We start from the raw sequence: 16801 nt of genomic DNA, 5'->3' as shown, positions 1-16801 counted from the left end.
CTCCTCCGTCCGACCGTTTTTGATGGGTCTTATAAGTATCGCGCTGAGAAAGCGTGGCCTGCCCTAGGTTGCACATTAATCCCATGTGCAACGTAGGGCCCATCACCTATCCTATAAATATATAACACACACACACAGATGCCTCTCAGTCAATTCCTACCGATCCGAACCTCAACAAAAACTCTGAAGCACTTTGATGCGACGACATAAAACAGAGACGAGACGAGCATAAAATACAGGGAAAATTGCAGTTCAGAAAACCGGCAAGGGCCTGGAAGCTAGTCTGGAGAAATAGTGCCTAGATATTATTCCCCTCTGTGGGCAGCCTTTAACCGCAGTGAGCCGGGGATCCAAGTCAATGCCTATCGATCCAATCAACGTTTGGTTCAGTGTGTAGTCAATCGAGTCCATTGCAAAGAATTCCGCATTCTTGAAGGCAACCATAAGTGCATACAGGGCTATTTCCTTGTATTACAAGACCTTTTGGATATCCCGAATATTTCGGAAATATCTTAATAGTTGATTTGCCCCTTCTGATATTTGACGATTTCATGGCGAGTAACTTCTTCCTGAGGAACTGAATCATAAATTTCGACGGGGACTTTCTGGAAATTCCAGAGGTCTGTTACCACCCTTGGGTATGAAGATGACCCATACTTTCCTTCAAATCTTGGGAACATATCCTAGTGTACGGCTTGATTGTACCATGCTGACCACAAGAAACTAGAGACGAGATTATAGTATTGCTTAAAAAGTAGCTTCTCAACTTATAGGTAATTTAATGTTTAATATATAAGTAATTTAAGTATTTTAGTAAATTTTCCTAATTTCAGAGAAATATTTTAGTACAAACTTTTGGGTTATTTTGAAATATTTTCTATGAAGAAGTAAATAGTAATCGCACATCTGCTTAGAAATGCTGTTACATTTCTGAGACGATCTTATTATTTCTATCTCTACAAAATCGGTTAGCAAGATGAGTAAACACTTATTTTGTGTTATGCTGATTTATTTTATAGTATCTAAATCTAGTTTTATTAATTTTTCATAATACCCAAAATTATGAAATACGCAGTATATATTCTACAGGTAGATCAAGCAAGTGACTTTTTAATGAAAGCTAATGTTGGAATGAACAAATAAAATTTAAATCAAATCTTTTGCAGGTAGTTATGTTTTATACATTTTACCCTTAGTCCTCTGACCATATTGTAAAATTTTATAATTACGTATAGAATAATAAATATTTTAACACAAATAATAATTTAGTTTATTATGGTCGTCCCCACATTCTATTAAAATTTACATTGCGAAAAAATATTTTACGGCCATTTATGGTTTACCGTGTGTATCCAAAAATATAATTTTTGTGTAATTTTTATATTTTAGATTTATTTTTAATAATAATAGGGTGTTGTATAGATAAGTACCTCTATAATTTATAAAATTAAGCGGCTCTCGAAGAATAAAAACTGCATTATTATTTATAGTGTATAGGCCGAACCGAAATACGGCAATAAATTATTTTTATTTCATTAAAAATTGAAAAAATGCATTTGGGTCTCGATCGGTTCGCTTTTTCGATATTTAATTAAAAACTCCAAATTCATTTTGCCTGTAAAAATACAAAACATTAAAATAATTTTTTACCGTCGAAAAATTCAACAATACACGTTAATTTTTAATTGAAACTGTATATCAAAATAGAAATATGTTTAAATGTATTTATAATTAAATTTTTTTTTGCATCGACGTTACTGGGGGATTTTTCAGGCATACACACAGACAAATACAAATAAAAAAAAGGCATTAAAATTTACATTTTCGACACACACACACACAAAAATAAAAATAAATTTTATCGAGATTAAAAGTATTCGTTTTTTTTTATTTGTTCTGGATTCATTTGCTACAATTTTTAATAAAACATTAGGACCATTTTTTTTTTTGAAAATTAAATGCGCAGGCGAAATGTGAAAAAACTCAAAATATATAAATTATTTTTTCTTGTTACACGTCATTATAAAATATATAGGTACTAAAATTTATAATATATTTCAAATTCCAAAAAAAAAGTTGCAACTTTGTATGTCAGTCTTATTTTTAGTATTTAAAAAATACTAATTCTGACCATAAAATTAAAACAACAAATCCTTAAACTTTTGAGTTTCTTATTTTAAAAGCATAATTGAGAAAAGAACAATTTTGTGTAAAAACTTTTTAAATAATTTATAAAAATGAATAAACTGTTTTTAAAAACCTATTTTAGATTAGAATTATATTCTAACTCAAAGACGTTTAGATAAATGCTAGAATAAATATATAAACAAATAAAATAAATGTATATCCTCATATATAAAACAAAATTTCTCAATTATTTCGTAGTATATGTTAAATTAGATTAGATTACAAAAAAAGTAAAATATCTACAGTACGACAAATTATGCTCGCAAAATACAAAATTATTATTACTTTTAAATTATAATACCTTTTACAGTACTTACTCCTATAATAAAGGCTAGTAGCTATTGCGGTTTCAGGGATGGCATGCTTCACTTTGAAACCTTAGTCGTAGTCGCCAAAATTATCTTTAGCAATAATTTTGCATATTGTCAAAGATATTCTGAAGTTTCCTCTTCCTCTCCACAGAATCTATATTAACCAAATTATACTAATTTAATCAATAAGAACTTGCAGTTTAATTTTAATTAGGTAATTTAGTAGACTCTTAGACCTCTTGATCAGATTTCAGACTCTCTTAACTCTGGGTGGGCCTACCAGAGGCGTCCTCTGAGGATTGAAAAGATTGAATGATGTCATCGTTCTCCGTTCTTATCGTAGATAGTCTGAGTATCTCTCTCTTCTTTCAACTGGATTGATGAAAATAAATAAAACACAGCCAAGGTTTCACAACATATAATAAGTGCCTACCCGTGTTTCGCTTTAGCCGGAGCATCATCAAACCCAAAATCAGAAATATCAGTCTTGAAAAGCCATTTCACATCATTCACATTACGTAAATAAATAATTTATAATAAGGTTTATTTACTCAGTGTAAGGGTTGTAAAATAACTTTTAAATACTGATATTACTGATTTTAGACCTGATTAAAACTAAAATCTAATAAACCTTTATCAAAACTTGTATCGTTGTTTTAAAGATTTTGTTTTAAATAATTTTTTGTCCGTTTGTACTATTTGCATTGGATAGACATTGTTTTATGAGAACGATATAGACAAAAAATTACTTCTTCTTATTGATTTTTTAAGCACAGTTTTTGATATTCATGCTCCCTTTAAAGAATCTAGAGTGACAAAACGTCATGCTCCGTGGCTAACTGAAAATTTGAAGGCTGTCAAGAAGGAGAGAGATAAAGCCTTACAAAAATTTAAGCGTATTAGAGAACCTCAAGATTGGGACCGGTACAAAGAACTGCGTAACTTTACAATTTCTCTACTAAGATCCGAAAAAAATGCCTTTCTCAATTTTATTTCTGGACAAAAAAATAAAAAAAAAACACGGCCAGTACTAAGATCGTTAAATGTCCTAAACTCAAATGATAGTGAGTTATCTCCTAATTTAACAAATCCAAATTCAATAAACCACCATTTTTTCAATTTTTTAACAATAGACTGTGATGAAAGTATTGTATTTTATGAAAACAACAAATTCAGCGCATCGAAAAAATTTAAACTTTCCATATGTTCTATTGAAGATGTTCATAAAATTAATCAAAACATGAAAACTAATGCTTGTGGCACAGATAAAATCACGTCATCTGTTAAAATATTGCAGCCCATTTATTGGTCCTTACATAACTAATATTATTAACAGTTGCATAGAACAAAATTATTTTTCTCAAAGTTGGAAAACTGCAATAGGAATACCTTTACCCAAATCAAAAAAACCAGACACCTTTAATGATTTACGCATTATAGCAATTTTACCTGCCTTTTCGAAACTAATGGAGAAAATTTTATACAGCCACATGTACTCATATTTAAATGTTAATGGTATGATCTCAGAATTGCAAAACGGATTTCGTAAGGAGGAACTGGAATACCTCGTTCCTCCGCCTTGGCTGTGGTAACTGACGATATGAAGGGGGGGGTTGGATCATGGACTTAAAAGTATTCTTATACTATTAGATTATTCCAAGGCATTTGACACTATAAATCATCAACTCACAGGTCACAAAAAGTGTTTGTTAATAGTGTGTGTACTATTTATGTTGGTTATTGTTATTGTTCGTGTTTGTTCATTGTTTAAATTAATACAACTATTGTAAATTTAACAAAAAACTGCATTTTAATTTCTGTTTCAACTTTACAACACGTGCTCGTTGTTATTCCATTCTAGCAGTCCTTAATCCACACTTATAACCTATCCGCCTTCTGTACGTGACAGTATTGTCGGATTTCATGGAAGCTACATTCTCCCGCTAGTTTAAATTAAAAGTTTAATATGTAAATAGAACATAGAATGAAAGTGAAACATGTTAAACAAATTAGGTTTTGAAAACACAGTTTACAAATAAATTAACTCTAAACTTAAAACTACACTGGACACAAAACACTTTAGTCTAGGGGCACGGTAACAAAGTTTTTAAAATGGTTCGGCTTTTTTCTTTGCCTTTGGTGTCTTATGTTGAGTTTATCTTTTTTCTGTTCTTTTTTTCTGGGCCTGGATTCATAGTGTCACCTTCAGGTTCTACTTCTTTTTGATTTTAGTTTTTCTTCGCCGCTTGAATAATTGTGATCTGCCTCGCAACTGAAAAACTCTTCCGAGCTGCTGGTGCTTTTCTTTCTCGAGCTGTTGGGAGTTTCCTCTTTTTTATTAATTTTATCTCATTTTTGGAATCAGCAAACAAGTCCGACAAACCATCTAGGAAGTCATTGCTGTTGGTGGAGTGGTTGTATGGAGAATCTAAAGCATCATCAGTTTCCACGCTAATGGGGCTTGGTGGTAATAAGTCATCCACTCTCTGGTGTTCACAAACTTGTAGTTGTATCAATTTCCTGTTGCTGACAACTAGTTGTGGTCTGATTGGTGGGGATGGACTACTGGAACGACTCAAATTTTGTGGTGGGAATGCAGCCTGAAAGAACTTTTTGAAAAACGATGAATTTCTTGTTATTGAATGGCCTTGTCGTTCAGCTAAAATTACGTTGCTACTAATTTTTATAATTTTGTAAGGTTTTGGCAAAATAAAAGGTTAAACTGTTATAGGTTGTTTACATAAAACTAAGTCGCATGGTTGAAATGTATGAGATTTAGTTCTTCGTTTCTAGTATGCATAAACATTCTGGTAAGCCTGTTTGCTCAACATGAATCCTTGCCATTTAGATGGCAGTTGTTGCCACAGTTCATACACTATTTGTTTGAATGACCTCTCTCTCTTCTTGGCTGGTGTTCTTGGGGTGGATTCATGTTAAACATATGAGTTAGTTTTGTGTTGTTTTTCTTCATCCGATTGACTGATTCACGGTTGTTATACTCCATTTGTGTGACCTGTATATCTGTAACTTCAAACACTTTTGCCTGACAGATGAGCTGTGTTAAAGAAGGGTTGTCAGTCATAGCATAACGTCTAAGTTTGGAAGATGTTGTTCCCTGGATTATCTGTGACTTAAGTTCTCGATCTCTATCCACAAAACTACAATCGGTGCTTAGTTTTAGCAGCCTAGCATAGTCATCTATAGATTCACTATCCAATTGTTTGGCTTGGCGAAAATTATAAATTTCGAACTCAATGTTTACTTTTGGTAAAAAATAATTGTTCAATTGTACCCTAGCTCTCTTGTACTTTGATATAGGGCCAACTTAGACTGTAGAAGAGTTTGTTACTGTTTGAGGTTCAGGTAGAGAGCTAAAAATATCAAAAAATTCCTCTACAACACAGTGTAATAGCATAGCCTCTTTCCTATTGTCATTGGTTATACCAGAAGCCATCAAAGAATTGTCGAATCTTCTGATCCATTTCTGCCACTTCAAACCAACATTTCCTGTGTGTACGTTAAAACTTTGAATGGCACTAAGTTGATTTTCCATGTTTAAAGTTTGCTAAGGTTGCTCTGAATTTTCTCATGGTGGTTTCGTTTCTCGTCGCCAAAATGTACTATTTATGTTGGTTATTGTTATTGTTCGTATTCGTTCATTGTTTAAATTAATACAGCTGTTGCAAATTTAACAAAAAACTGCATTTTAATTTCTGTTTCAACTTTACAAAACGTGCTCGTTGTTATTCCATTTTAGCAGTTCTTAATCCACACTTATAACCTATCCGCCACAGAACACAAATATAGAGAAATGTGTGTTGCCTAATGAACAGACAGAAATTCTATTGACAGCTTTATTGACGTTGTTGACAAAGACGGGGGCATCCATCTTAGGTGGTGTGTGGCGGGAAATTTAAGCTTGATCTATTGCCTGGTATTTAAATTTCAAGTAATTTGCAGTTGCATTACAAAGTTGATGCGTTAACTGACAAGTGATGAGATATATTTAAATAGAATTTTATTTTATTTAAAAAAAAAACAATATACTTTCATTTTAGAAATACCCACATTTAATTAAAATCGTTAATTTTAAATGTTGAGAAAAAATAAAAATATTGCATCTCAGACATCCCTCATCACTTTAATCAAGAATTAACACATCAACTAAAATATTATTTAATTTAAATTTTGTTCTCAAGACATTGCTTATTTAAGATATTTAGCTATAGATACTTACCAAGAATTATAAATTGGCCCGATAGATATGGGACTAAATTTTAAATAAAAAAAAAAACAAAGCTAAATTGTCTTTTAAATGTTTTATTTTAAGATGAATTAAAATAAATTTAACAAAGGATTTTAAAATGCATAAAAAAGTTACAATATATTCTAAATGAAATACTGCAAACTGTAAGTATGGTATTAATAACACCTTTTATGTAAAAAATAGAATTGTTGCAGGTATAAAGCATATTTTAACTGAAAATCCTAATTTCTGGAGTTTCAGAAAAAAATTACCTGCTTTTTTTTGTTTCCATAAGTATAAAACATGATAAGAAATATGTAACAAACATACCTAAATAAAACATTAAACATATATATTTTTTAATCATCTATACAATTGCAATAAAATAATATATATCCACAAATTATGGAAAACAAAATATAAGCTCTTATAAAGACAGAAACTGAACCTATCTCTTGAAATAAATCTGGCTTTTCATTGTAAATAAGTTAATTAATAATGACTAGATATAAAAACAAAATATGACTTTTGATTAGTTACAATCGGGTAAAGATGTCACAAATCAGTGGGGTTGTCTCCAGTAAGTATGCAACATGAAACAAGAAAACAGATTAAGACCAGAGACTACTTAAGAACCAGAAAAGTGTTTGGAGCAAACATTTTTAGTCGGACTTACATGACAGACAAGATTTTTGTAAGGATGCATTCAATGGCAATTAAAAAAAATTATGATTTCTGTGACTGTCTGGGCAATTCCTCATATATAAACTAGTGACTAAAGAATATTTGTATGAATATCTTAATCTAGATGAAGACAAGGAAAAGGAAATACTTCATATTTTCCCAGTGAAGGTTCAAGAATTAAAACTGAATTGTAAAAAAAAATTTAAATTGAGAACAGTGACATTGATATGTCCAAAATAGGATTAAATATATAATTATATCCTAGAAAATGATAATACATCCAAGATACACCTAAACATTATTAGAAAACACTTAGGTATGTCATAATTGGAATTTACCTGTCTCCTGCTCTATGTAGTTGCACGATGATTCGATGTTGGCACGTTTGTAAAGTAATGTATCAACCCAGAATTCAAAAAAACTACAAAAAGCTATAAAATTACTTAAAAACTTTAAATTGGAAGAAAATCATGAGGCTTGGCTTGTTTTCCCCCAAAGAAAACTTAAAAATTAAAAAAGACAATTGTCAAATACGACAGTTAAAATGTCACTATTGTCATATTTGATGTACGTCAAAAATTAGACAATCAGAATCAATCGGCCATCTTGGGTGGCAGACTATTCCGCCCCGCCACATTCAACCTTCATACCGGTGCTATCCGCCTTCTGTACGTGACAGTGTTGTCGGATTTCACGGATGCTGCAGTGTATACTCAGAATTTAATGCCATAGTATCAGGAGTACCTCAGGGCTCTATCCTTGGTCCCCTTTTCTTTATTATTTACACGTCTGAACTTATAAGCTCTCTTCATGTCAGAAAGATACAAGCTTTTGCTGACGACACCCAGATGTACTCTTCAAAAGACTTTGTTACTTGTAACGAAACTATTAATCATGAAATAAACAACCTAAAAGATCTGTCTAGAAAACACGGCCTTCAACTGGATCCATCAAAATCAAAACTTATGCTGTTTGGCAAAAGAAATCAAAACAAATATTTAAAAAAGAATATTAAAATTAAAATAGATGATCATATATTACCGTTTTGTAATTCTGCTCGTAATCTGGGTGTTATACTTGATTGTCAGCTTAATTTTTCCGATCATGCTAAGCAACTTCTACAAAGGTCATATGTATCGCTTAAACAACTATATTCCAATAGAAACCTTTTAAGTACCAAGTTAATGGCAATGATATGTGAAACTCTTGTTTTTTCCCAGTTTAATTATGCTGATTTTATTTATGGCTCTTGTCTTCGTCAAGCGGAACAATATTGTCACACCATCCAGTCGACTTGGTCCGGCAGACCTCCAACTCCTCTCAAGTAAAATAGTTTATGCGCAGCTGCGTTGACTAAAGGGCCAGTAGGCCTTCCTGGCCCTTGATTATGCGCAACGTATGGGGATGGAGGACAGATAGCTCGAGGAAAACGACTTAGTTTGTTTGACAAATGTATTGTATCGCTTTAGGCTGTACAAAGGGTCTTACCACAAAAAGCCAAGGGTAGTACAGGATGTAACTTTCACCATTGGTTTTCAGCTGAGGGGCGTTATCAACAATAAAAATACCTAAATTAAGAAATAGTTCTAAATCCACCCATTTGGGTAACTGTGCCCCGGGATTTCCCGGAACCTAGCTATCCGAGCCAACTCTTCTCTCAAGTAGACCGACTGGGTAACTTGCAAGTAATTTGTCGGTTCCCCCAAAGGGCAGAGTTACCCCCTTATAAGGGTATTCCACCCCTAGGCGGAGACGGCGGCTATATAGTGGTTATCGAATAACTGAGATCTTCATAGATTTCGAGCTTGTATTTATAACGACAAATTATGTCAGTGTCCATAGTACAATAAGGTTGAATTTTATGCTTCGCAAATTCGGTTGTGAAACTGATTAGTAATTATCAATTGTTTAGAAATTATAACAGTGGAAATTATTTGTTTTATACTGAGTGTAATTAATTTGGTTGACAAAACCGTATTCGAAAGGTGCAGAATACATGTATTCGTCTAATTTTTAATTTAAAACAATCAGATCAGGTATCACATAAAATTAATGTTTGAGTAGACCCTGTTTAGTCACTTTCTCGTGCATCTTAATATGCCCTTTATATTTATTGTTAGTAATTTTAACCTTTGACCTTGCCCGAAGCACTGTGGCTTTTTATGAAAACCCTCTTTGTATATCCCTGATGATGGATATCTTATATGTCCAAAACATGTAGGATAACTGGTTTTTCAAATAAATTTTAGTGGAGGTTGACTGAAACTATTTTAGTTACCCTTTGATAAAATTAATGAGTTGAAATGGTTAAATATGTCAAATCGTAGAACTCAACATTTGGGTGTTTTTATGCATGGTTTAATTAATTATTCAAAATGCATATCTAAATCTCTAAAAAATAAATTCAAAACCAATTTGAGTGTCCATAATATAAATACCAGAAAAAAATTTAAATATAATATTTCTCGACATAATACAAGAACATTGATTAGTTTTATTTAATTTAAGTTATTTGTTTAATGGTGCGACACTGTATAAAAGCTAAATTTAATTTATCATTCCTGCGTTACTCGATCCTTTATTGCATAATGCGAGAAACAAGGACACGAGACAATATGTACTCTACTTTTGCGTCACGTGACCGGGCAGGCCAATCGAAGCTCTCCGCTTTAACCTGCGCGATCGCGACGAGTCGACGGAAGAATCGAAGGGAAGAGGCTGTGAAGGAGTATTTTTTTTAGTTCGCTTAAGTTTAAGAATAACAATCAAACATGTAACTCAAACCATTACCATTAAAGGCAGACTGTAAAATTGAGTAGCCTTTTTATTAAACCGATATTGGGAATATCTTAGCCCAGCCAGGGGCACCACAAGAATCCCAAAATATACATTGGTCCTTCGTAGACGGATATAACCAAGAAATAACGCCGGCAGCCGCCATGTAAACCAGTGATCCAGTTGCAAACGGGAAACATGGCCGCCGTGAAAACCCGAAAATGCTAAGCATTGCATTGTAAAATATGTTGTAATAATTGATACAATTGAAGCTGACGAATTCAGAGCCAGGAAAAATAAGGTTAGTCCATTTTCCATCATCCCACTTATCCTTAATGCAATATTAATGCCATTTGAACCACCTCTTTTAATGTATACATATTTGTTTTATTTTTATCCACTATTTAATAACAAATCTACCGAGTGAGGTATGTTACTAGTTTAGTGTTTAGGTATGTGTTATGTTATTTAATTCAAACAATATAAAGCATAGCTGCCTATAACCCGCCTTAGACAGGCCTTTAGTCTATCCAATTAACTGATTTACTCACTTAATTTAATACTTATATTTTTCTTCTTTGGTTTACTAGCCTTTACCTTTCTGATTAACCTCATTAAGCCTACCATAAATAATAAAAATGACAAACAAAAAGCAAAGAAGTAATGTCGGTCTAAATGACTCATCCCAGGAGCGATCTAAAGCTCAGGTAGAGGAATATAATATTCTTGTAGCTCAACGCGATGCACTAACAAATGAAATAAGTAGATTTCAAACATTTTTAGAGAATAAATGTATAGATTTAGACAATCCTCGAGACAACCCTATATTAAAAATAGATTTGAGCACCCGTTTAACTAATATTGAGCCCATTCTTAGTGAATTTAAAATTATTCAGCTAAAAATTGAGCAATTGTGCTTGGCTAATGATTTCGAAGAATCAGATAGCCAAGAGCAAGAGCGTACTGAATTTGAAAATTTATTTTATTAAACTGTATCCAATGCCAAAGCAACTCTAGAAAGAATTGATAAACTTATTAATGCAAGTGTGCAGCCAGACTTAAGCTCAACCCCACATTTACCCACCTTTCAATCAATATATCCATATGGTCCTCGTTTGCCCCCTATACCCCTACCTAAATTTAATGGCTCTTATGAGGCATGAACCAACTTTAAGGACACATTTCTTTCTTTAATAGATAAAAGTACACAAATTAACAATGTGGAAAAATTTTATTATTTGCAATCTACCCTATAGGGAGAGGCAGCTCAAATCATTAGCTCATTGGCAGCTACCGAGCATAGTTATGCTACAGCCTGGTCTTTATTACAAGAAAGATATGAAAATAAAAAGGCAATCATACATTCCCACATTAAATGCATTTTTGAATTGCCTGTTATCAAAGACGAATCCCACATTCAGCTACGAAAATTCTTAGACCTATTCCAAACCCACTTTAAATCTTTACAAAACCTCGGGGAACCAGTAAAACAATGGTGCACGCCTGTCATATATCTGTTGAACTCAAAAATAGATTTTTCAACCCGAAAGGAATGGGAAACTTTCACTAAAGATATTGAAATTCCAACAATCCAGGATTTTTTAACATTCTTATCTCAGCGATGTTGCTTTTTAGAATCTTTGGATTTTAAACTAAATAATAAAAAGTTTCCTAGTAAGTTTGAAAAATCCTATGAACGTAAAACTTTAATAACCCAAAATGCTCTACGCTCATGCCCTAATGTAGTGTGTCCCATGTGTAAAGATACACATTTTATCTATTCATGCAAAAGGTTTTTAGAGTTGTCTGTATCAAGTAGGTTTTTTGAGGCAAGGAAAGCAAATCTATGCACAAACTGCTTGCGGACAGGCCACAGACATAGAGAATGTCATTCAACAAACAGTTGTAGAAGATGTCAAGCGAGGCATCATACCCTCTTACATAGAGAATCTAATCAGGATTCTAATTACAATTCTAATATCCACTCAACTGGTAAACCTCATCAATCCCAATCAAGATATATGCAACCTAACCTTTTACAGTCTAAACGAGAAACAAACTCAAATTATACAAGTACTTTCAATTCTGGACAGCATATGAGGCAAGGCAATAACGCCAATCATCAATCTCATGTAACCGCATCGAAGCATGCACCCTTCCCTGGGTTGGCTACCCAGTCCTGGTAGCCAACAACAAAATACAATCAATCATAGTCTTATGTGTGAAACCCCAAATGCACCCCTCTCCCATAATTCGGGGTATTCAGATTTACTCAGTACAAGCCAAGCAACCCAAAACCTGTATTGTGCCAGCCAAAATCCCAACTCATTTGTTCTTCTGTCTACAGCATCCTTATGTATTTATGACAAAAACCATAAACCCATTATTTGCAAAGCCATTTTGGATAATGGTAGCCAATCAAACTTTATTAGTGAAAAATTATTCAAGCTATTAAATATACCATACCAATCTGTGAATATGTCAGTCTCTGGCATAGGCCCTGACGTCACAAACCTCACTAAACGAGTCCAGTTACAAATAAAGTCCATGGTCAATAATTTTTCAGCTAAAATCCCAGCCTTGGTGATTAATAAAATCACAGAGCTTACACCTCAAATTCCCATTGACATTTCTAGCATAAAACTACCCGCTGACATCATTCTTGCTGATTCAAGCTTTCACACCCCTTCGGAGGTTGATCTTCTGATAGGAGCTGGTTTATTTTATAATATACTTTGCTCTAGGCAAATAAAAACTGGTAATGGCAATCCCATTCTACAAGAGACTCAGCTTGGATGGGTAGTAAGCGGACCACTTTCTTTACTGGCAAATGTTTCCTATGCATCATCGTATAAAACCCATAGCCAATCATTGTTTTGCACCAATGACCTCCAAGGCTGTCTTGAAAAATTTTGGTTGACAGAAGAAACCACTCAGCAAGTACCCCAAGTCCTCTCTAAAGAAGAGCTCGAATGTGAAGATCATTTTCAAGAAACCACTCATCAGGACCTAACAGGCCGCTTCATAGTACAACTACCTACTAAACCCAATGTTTTTAATCTAGGTGACTCTCTGCAGCCTGCTTTAAAGAGATTCTATTCTCTGGAGCAGAAATTTGACAAGCACCCAGAAATTAAAAAATTATACATAGATTTTATTAAAGAATATATCTCTTTGGGCCACATGTCTGAAATACAACCTAATCAATCAATTGATTCTAAGTATCCATGCTATTATCTTCCCCACCACTGTGTCGAAAAGGTTGATAGCACCACAACCCGTTTAAGAGTAGTCTTTGATGCCTCTTGCGTCTCAAGCACGGGCCTATCCCTGAACGACACCCTTAAAATAGGTCCTAATATTCAAAACGATTTGTTCTCCATCATTGTGAAATTCCGTAAACACAATTATGTTCTTATCGGTGACATCGCCAAAATGTATCGCCAGGTTTTACTAGAGCCATGTCAACGCAACCTTCAGCGTATAATATGGCGGGACAACCCCAACGAAAATATTCGACATTTTACCTTAAATACTGTCACTTATGGTATGGCAAGTTCCTCCTATTTAGCTACTCGCTGTCTCAAGGAAATTTCTGATCGTTCTAAAAACAACTACCCCCATGAAAGTCAAGTGTTACGTACGGATTGCTACGTTGACGATATCGCGTCAGGAACTGATACCAAAGAAGAGCTTATCGTCCTTGGAAAGAATCTTGTTGCTCTTTTTAAGAAATTTGGATTCGACTTAAGAAAGTTTTGCTCAAATGACCCCGAAGTGTTATCAGAGTTAAACCCAGATGCATCTAATGACACGCATTTTATTCTGAATGATGAGCATAGTACAAAAACCCTTGGGATATCCTGGAATCCCAGACAAGATTTATTTATATACACTTCAACCATAAACTCCAATTCTAAACCAGTAACAAAAAGAACCATTCTTTCCTTAATTTCTCAAATCTTTGACCCGTTGGGCCTCTTAGGTCCCATGATAGTTCAAATAAAGCTGCTCTTACAAAAGTTATGGCTTCTCAAGGTCGATTGGGACGATCCTGTTCCCACAGATGTTTTTCGAACTTGGAAAAATTTTACTTATCATCTATCTTTAGTAGACTACTTTCGAATTCCTCGACAAGTAACCATCAAAAATGCAATTTTCTTAGAGCTCCATGGATTTTGTGACTCCTCAATAAATGCATTTAGAGCATCTATCTATGTACGTTCAACCGACCCACTTGGCAACATTGCAGTCAACCTCTTATGTGCTAAAAGTCGAGTAGCTCCCCTAAAGGCTACAACCTTGCCCCATCTGGAGCTTTGCGGAGCTCTAGTTTTATCACGATTGATGAAGAAGGCTCTAAATGCCCTAGATTGCAACCCAGACAAAATAAATTTTTATACCGACTCTACCATAGTTCTCTGTTGGATTTCTTTGGAACCTCGCCAGTTAAAGACTTATGTGTGCAATCGAGTTTCTGAAATTCAGCAACTTACCAATATAAACAGTTGGCACCACATATCTTCAACAGAAAATCCATCAGACATAATATCTAGAGGCACCAATCCTCAAGATCTGAAATCTTGTTCCTTATGGTGGCATGGACCTTCATTTCTTTCGAAGCCTACAGAATTTTGGCCAAAGAATACCAATATTTTAAATTTTAAACGTAAACCACCCGATCCTGGCATCCTAGAATTGAATCCAAAGTCCATAATCCTTACTTCAGCTCATATAGAAAGAAATTCTTTGTTTGACAAATTTTCAGACTACAACAAGCTAGTCAACGTAACCGCCTATTGCCTTAGATTTGTTCAGAATATAAAATCACCCAAGACCATTCGTCAAATTGGACATTTAACGCCCACAGAGCGTCAGAATGCATTAAATACTCTAGTCATCATGGCCCAAGTTGAATGTTTTTCTGACGACATTCGAAACCTTAAAGTTAAGGGAAATGTAAAACCTCAAAGTAAACTAAAATCCTTGAACCCATTTATAGATAGTCAAGGTATTCTGCGTGTCGGTGGACGATTAAAAAATTCTTTGCTCGATTACCAAACCAAACATCCTATGTTGTTACCACAATATCACCCTTTGACCCGTTTGATTATCACTCATGAGCATAAAAGAAACTTTCACCCAGGAGTACAATCAACACTATCGTTTGTCAGGCAATCCTTTTGGCCTCTTCATGGAAAATCAGCCGTAAAATCTATTCTTCGAAAATGCGTAGTTTGCTATAAAGTAAATCCCAAGCCCTTAGCTACCCTCATGGGAGACTTACCTGAACCCCGAGTTACCCCTTCTAAACCATTCCTTCACACCGGCGTAGATTATGCTGGATTTTTTCTTATGAAGAAATCGAAGTTAAGAAACCGCAGATTTATAAAGGCCTACTTATGCGTCTTTGTCTGTCTAGCTACCAAGGCTGTACACTTAGAGGTAGTCAGCGATCTAACCTCTCAAGGCTTTATAGTTATGCTTAAACGGTTTGTGTCAAGACGAGGGTTGTGTAAACATTTGTACTTTGACAATGGAACGAATTTCGTTGGAGCACAGAGTGAATTACAAGAAATATTCAAATTTTATGATACTTCTGAGCTTCAGGCTTATTTTAAAAACAATATGATTAATTTTCGCTTTAACCCTGCTAGATCACCACATTTTGGGGGTTTATGGGAGGGTGTAGTAAAATCATTCAAACACCATTTGCGGCGTATTTTATCTGAGGATAACCGTTTAACCTATGAAGAGTTTTATACCTTTGTGGTTCAGGTAGAGGCAATATTGAACTCCCGTCCTATTCTGCCCCTCAGCAACGATCCTTTAGACCTTGAATCCTTAACTCCCGGGCATTTCCTTATTGGACATGCGCTCAATATGGTTCCCGATGCTGACTTCAAGGAGACCCCAATGAATCGGCTTACCAGATATCAAATGCTCCAGTCTATGGTTCAACATTTCTGGCGGAGATGGTCAGAGCAGTACCTCCACACCCTCCATGAGAGACACAAGTGGCGCTTCAAAAGCGAAAGTCCCAACCTTCTTGGCGCATTGGTTTTGCTCAAGGATGACAGCAACCCCCCTTCCAAGTGGACCGCTGGTCGAATCACTGATGTTCACCCCGGAAAGGATGGAGTGGTGCGTGTGGTGAGTGTGCGGATTTCTAATGGAAACATTTTAAAACGAAGTATCGTTAAGGTATGCCCTCTTCCAATTTCCGACTAAACCCTTTGTCAGTGTTAGCTTAGTTTGTTCTAACTGAACTTGTGAATCTTAACTTTAAGTCATATCTTAGTTTAATTTGTTAAATTTAACTTATACTTATTCTTTTTCTTTAATTACTTAAATTTCGAGCTTTAGCTTATTGAAAGGTACTCCGGGTACTTTCAAGGATGGCGGTATGATTAGTTTTATTTAATTTAAGTTATTTGTTTAATGGTGCGACACTGTATAAAAGCTAAATTTAATTTATCATTCCTGCGTTACTCGATCCTTTATTGCATAATGCGAGAAACAAGGACACGAGACAATATGTACTCTACTTTTGCGTCACGTGACCGGCAGGCCAATCGAAGCTCTCCGCTTTAACCTG

Source organism: Anthonomus grandis, chromosome 3, assembly GCF_022605725.1.
Source record: "Anthonomus grandis grandis chromosome 3, icAntGran1.3, whole genome shotgun sequence".
NCBI classification, from domain to species: Eukaryota; Metazoa; Arthropoda; class Insecta; order Coleoptera; family Curculionidae; genus Anthonomus; species Anthonomus grandis.
Note: the sequence above shows the minus strand (reverse complement) of the source record.